Source organism: Girardinichthys multiradiatus, chromosome 3 (assembly GCF_021462225.1).
Source record: "Girardinichthys multiradiatus isolate DD_20200921_A chromosome 3, DD_fGirMul_XY1, whole genome shotgun sequence".
In the NCBI taxonomy this organism is placed as follows: domain Eukaryota; kingdom Metazoa; phylum Chordata; class Actinopteri; order Cyprinodontiformes; family Goodeidae; genus Girardinichthys; species Girardinichthys multiradiatus.
Genome location: NC_061796.1, coordinates 42,680,807 through 42,686,980, shown reverse-complemented (window position 1 = coordinate 42,686,980; position 6,174 = coordinate 42,680,807).

Below are 6,174 nucleotides of genomic sequence, written 5' to 3'. Positions count from 1 at the left end.
CCCTAAAAAATGCTGGATTAAAAACTCTATGTGGCTTATTTTACTAACCCTGTCCTGAATTGTCAAAATATGGACCGGTGCAGCCCTGGGTTGATTTAGCACAACAGAGTTGGGTTCTGGGTTTGACCCAGAATACGTGGTTAGGTTTCAACACAAAAAATGGGTTGAAGTGACTAATTTCTTACCTGAAGTCTAGGATTGGATTTAGGAGGACGCCGGACCTTGGGCTTCACACAATTTTGGTGCCTTATCTACACAATGTTATTTCACATCTGCATTACATGTGCATTTTTACATTGTGCATTGCCATGTATATTTTACATGGGGGTTCCAGAATTGTGCCGCTTAAGGTGGCAGCAGGTTGGAGTAGCTCTGTTACTTTTGATTCTGATTGATTCTTTTTTGGGAAGTCTTCCTCTTGTGGTGGATACAGTTGATTTTTTTTGGACGACTGTTCTCTTCGATGACAGATGCTGTGCAGCTTGGAGGATTTTTCCTAATACTTTTCTACTTTTGGACATTTGTTATGATGCATTGCCATGGCAACGGGGTTGTTTCTTACAACCTGGAGCAGCTGATTATTATCTCAAAAGCTCAAATAATACTTTAGCTACAACCCCAAATCCCTGATGAGATGAAAAGGAGACACTGTGGATTTAGAGCAGGAGTAAAGAAAAGAGAGAGAAGGAAGAAGTTCAATCCATCTCGTCGATTAAGATGGGCAATGTGAGATCATGGGGAAACAAGTTGGATGAACTCCAAGCCCTACAAAGGACCCAGCCAGAGTACCGGGCATGCAGTATTAAGTGTTTTACTGAGACATGGCTGCAGGATCATGTCCCAGACTCCAGCGTCTCTCTACCTGGCTTTCTAACCATACGAGCAGACAGAGATTTAAAGAGGAGCAGCAAATGTAAAAGAGGTGGACTGGCAGTATTTGTGAACTACAAATTGTGTCATCCAGGACATGTTACTGTGAAGTGTCATATCTGCAGTGCAGATATTGAACTGTTAGTAGTAAGTTTTCTTCCATATTATTTACCCAGATAGTTCACCAGTGTTATTTTAGCAATAGTATACGTTCCACCTTCCGCTGTTGCCGCCGACACTGCATGTGATGTCATCAGCTCAGTTGTTGCTAAGCTATAGAGGGTGACACGGGAGTGGATTTTCTCTCCTGTCCCATCCCGTTCCCACAGAAAAATGTCTTGTCCCATCCCAATCCCAGGCCAGCATAACGAAAAATATCCTGTCTCGTCCCACTCCTAGTAAATTGACTCCCACTCCCATCCCGCTCCCATTCAGAACGACTCCCACTCCTGTGCCACTCCCATTTTTGTTTTCTTCATTTAGTCTTTTGGCAATTTCTTTGTTTGAAGGACCAGTTAGGTGCCTGTTTTTAGCTGTTGTAAAGGCCAGTTATAGTAAAAAGAATAATAATGAAGAAATAATAAAATATCAAACAAGGAAACAGACCATGCCTATCTCAATTGAATAAACAAAATGTACATAGTTGTATTTTACTCATTTATTAAGTGACTGTTTCCTTTTAACAATGGCATTACTTTTATGTTTCAAGTTGCTGAAACGAAAGAAAAATGCACCTAGCAAGAGAACTGTACTTGGTGAACAAAAGGGCAAAAAGGCTTTACCTTCACAATTTAGAAACTGTACCTCAATGGTTCATAACCCTGGTCCTCAGGGACCCCTTCCCTGCAAGTTTTAGATGTGTGTCTGCTCCAGGACACCTGATTAAAATTCTGACATGACTTCCTATACAGGCATCAAGAATGGAGGGTCAAACAGGACAAAATTAATACAATAAAATCATCATTAAATAAATAAATGTTGTGAATGTAATTAACATGAAATAAATGTAACATTAAATGTGCCATTAAATTAAAGGTACCATTTATTTATTTAATACATCATTAGAAACAATAAATGTACCATTATATCATGAAATTGACTATTATGCAATTAAATGTGCCACTGAATAATTAAGTATAATTTTAAAGATGACATGATGTAATTAGTGGTACACTTAATATTTAATGATGTATTAAATAAATTGTACATTTAAAGGTTCATTAAATTTTTTTCTATTTCACAACATATTTATTTAATATCTTCCCTTGATGAAGCCTTTCAACGAGGTCCACGAGGGGACATGGGGAATTTTTTCTCTTTTTGCATTCCCACGCAATACGTTTTGTGTTCTCACGCAATAGTCTTTGCGTTATTTCGCAATACTTTGTGGGATAGTTTCCAAACCAAATAACTGCAAAAATGAAACAAACACTACACCCATTTTGAGATTTATTGAGTTTTATTTTGAAATCGGCCTTAAATAAAATTATCTTCAAATCAGACTAAAAGACAGTTTTTATCCACAAGCTGTCAAACAAACTACTGAACAATAATACTGCATGAAACCACATCTGTGACACTTTGTTTGCTTATTGCTGCTGCATGATGTGTACTTTTTTTTGCACGCCATTAGTGTTTTTGTTTTTATCGTGATTTGAACGGTTCTTCTTATCCTAAGCATTTCATCGCATTGTTGACTGCGTGTTAACCTGCATATGACAAATAAACCATACCAATGATATCAGTGTTGTTTGTTTTATGAGCAGTTTGTCATCTGTGCTGCTGTTCCAAAATGCCGAACGCAAAAGTATTGCGTGGGGACGCAAAATAAATAAATTCCCCTATGTACCTTTCCCCTCTACTGTGGCAAAGGCTCTTAAATCTTTAGCGCACATGCGAGCAATTTTGTTGGTCAGATGAGACTTGACACATGATGGTACTTTTGGTTTGACGAATGAAGAGATGCAGTTCTGATTCAATCCAGAAGTTGCCTTACAAGTGTCCCTTTATCACTGGTGAACTTGATTATGACTAAACACGTTTTACAAGCAGCATACTGCGTGTTAAAATCGCTGCATTCAACTCTCCTGAAGTTTGGTAATATTTACGACTTTCCTGTCAGCTCTATGAGTTTAATAGATAAGTCCTTACTTCTCACTTTACGTTGCAAATCCAATTTTACCACGTCCAGTTCTCCACCTGCGTTTGCTCCTTCAATCCTGAACGCAGGTGGAAAACATCGAGCAGAAGCACTGTTGGCTTGTGGGTCGTGTAGTTCGTTTGACTCGCATTATAGTATAGGCTTCTTGGAAAAAAACTACACAATGGCGGTGTCGATCCAATTTCTTTTTCTTAAAGTTTATAACAAAGTCTCAGTTTTACATTTCCAAGGACAATTGATCCTAGTTTATTTTCCCTCCTATTGCTTAGCTCCCGCTCCCGTCTGCTCCTGATCATTTTTTATCCTGTACCGTCCCAATCACGTGATCTCTACTGATGCTGTCTCCCGTCCCGCAGGATTCCCATGGGAATACCGTGACCCGTGGGACTCCCGAAAAAATGTCAGCTTCTAAGCTATAGACACAACATCCCAATGTGTTTGTGGCAATATCTGGTGATTTTAACCATGCTTCACTCTCTGCTACACTTCCAATGTTTTAACAGTTTGTCTACTGCTCTACCAGAGAAGACAAAATGTTGAATTTGTTTTATGTGTTTTATGCAAATGTCAAGGACTTATACATCTCTACAGCAAGACCTATATAAATCCCTTGTTCAGAGACATCCTGTAATAAAGAGGACTGTGAGAAAATGGTCACAGGAAGCTGAAGAAGCTCTGCAAGGTTGCTTTGAGGCTACAGACTGAGACACATTGTGCCAGCCACATGGAGAGGACATCAATGCCAGATGTGTAACCGACTATATAAACTTCTGTGTGGATAACATCATCCCCACCAGAAGCGTGAGATGCTTCCCCAATGACAAACCTTGGATCACCAGTGACCTGAAGGACCTGCTTAACAAGAAAAAAAGAGCCTTCACAGAGGGAGACAGAGAATTATTGAGGAGTATACAGAAGCAACCTAAAGTCAAGATAAGGGACAGCAAGGAGGTGTACAAGAGGAAGCTGGAGAGGAAGCTCCAGCAAATCAATATCAGAGATGTGTGGTCAGGGATGAAGAAGATCACAGGCTTCAAGCAGAAGGATGATCAGACTGATGGAGGTCTGGACAAAGCCAATGAACTGAACACATTATTCAATAGGTTCAGTTCAGAAACAAGCTCAGCATCCTCCTCTCCTCCTCACAGCCAAACAGACATCCCACCCTCCTTTGACCCACAGGACCAACAGCTGTTCAGTAACACCTCAAATGTTTTATCTTCCATCTTAGCCATAGACCCTTCTGCTTCTACATGTTTACCTCCAACCATATTAGAAGATGCTGATGCTCCCTGTGCCTCCGCCTTCCACCTGTGTCTCAAGAAGTCAGGTGAAGATGCAACTGGAGAGACTGAATTGGAATAAGACTGCAGGTCCAGATCATGTCAGCCCTAGAGTCCTGAAGGCCTGTGCAGAGCAGCTCTGTGGGATTCTGCAGCACCTCTTCAATCTTAGCCTGGCCCAGAAGAAGGTTCCAGTGTTGTGGAAGACCTCCTGTCTTGTTCCGGTACCAAAGAAAACTCACCCATCAGTCCTCAATGACTATAGGCCTGTTGCCCTGACATCCCATATCATGAAGGTCCTGTTGGCCCACCTGAGTAAGCAAACTCTCAGGAACCCCTTCAGTTTATTAATTGCTGTGGAGTTGGAGTTGAAGATGCCATCATACACCTGCTTCAACAAACCCACTGTCATCTGGACAAAGCCAGCAGCACTATGAGGATCATGTTCTTTGATTTCTCCAGTGCATTTAACACAATCCAACCTGATTTGCTTTGTCAGAAACTCCAGAAGACTCAGGTGGAGGCCTCAACAATCTCCTGGATCAAAGACTACCTGACAAACAGACCACAGTTTGTGAGACTGAAGGGTTATGAGTCTAACCAGGTAGTCAGCAGCACAGTACTCTCACCATTCCTTTTCACTCTGTACACCTCAGCCTTCCAGTACAAGACAGACTCCTGTCATCTGCAGAAATACTCGGATGATTCTGCAGTTGTGGGGTGGATCAGAGATGGACAAGAAGCTGAGAACAGGAAGGTGGTGGACCGCTTTGTGGCATGGTGTGGAAACAATCATCTCATCTTGAACGTGACTAAAACAAAGGAGATGATTGTAGATTTTAAGAGAAACAGGAATAAGTCAAAAACTATTTCTATCATGGTAGAAGAAGTGGAGGTGGTGGAGGAGTATAAATACCTCAGTGTTCACCTGGACAACAGACTAGAGTGGAAATGCAACTGTGAAGCAATCTACAAGAAGGGACAGAGCAGACTGTACTTCTTAAGGAAGCTTAGGTCCTTTAGTGTTTGCAGCAAGATGCTGCATATCTTCTATAAGTCTGTTGTGGAGAGTGTGATCTCTTCTACCATCATCTGCTGGGGAAGCAGCATCCGAGCCAGGGACTTAAAAAAGCTCAACAAGCTGATAAAGAAGGCTGGTTCTGTTCTGGGGACTCCTCTGGAACCTCTGGAGATCATTGTGCAAAGATGGATTCTTTATAAAATGAAGAACATTATGGAGAACCCTGAGCATCCTCTTCATGAGACTGTCCTACAACAACAGAGTGTCTTCAGTCAGATGCTTCTTCAGATGTGCTGTAAGATGGAGCGCTACAGGAAATCCTTCCTGCCCACAGCCATCAGCATCTACAACGGCTCTTTGAAGAAACTGTCATAATGAGCTACAACAACATTTAATGTCCCTTTGGGATTAATAAAGTATTTTTTAATTTAATTGAAATTAGAATTCAATTCAGATCAATACTTTATTTAAATAAGCCCAATTCCCAACAAATGAACTTCCAAGACAATGTGGCATCGATGTAACATTATTCCCCTTTCAGGTCATGCACTGTGTAACCTTCAGTATATTGTGTTTTGCAACATAATAACTTTAGTTTCTCTACATACTCAGCCCTAGACCGTGAAAAGACTCAATTTTTCCTTTTAGCTTACATATTTAGAAAGTGGAAATATTGCTTTCTGACAGGTTAAAGCTTTATTTACACCATATGTTGTTATAGTTTGGTTCAGCCTCATTTTGTGAGAAAAAAAGTGGTGCTGAGAGAACAAATTGCTGGAAGGTTGCACAGCAGTCCCAGTACCAACAGTACTACTGTAGTTGTGATAATATAGTTGTTT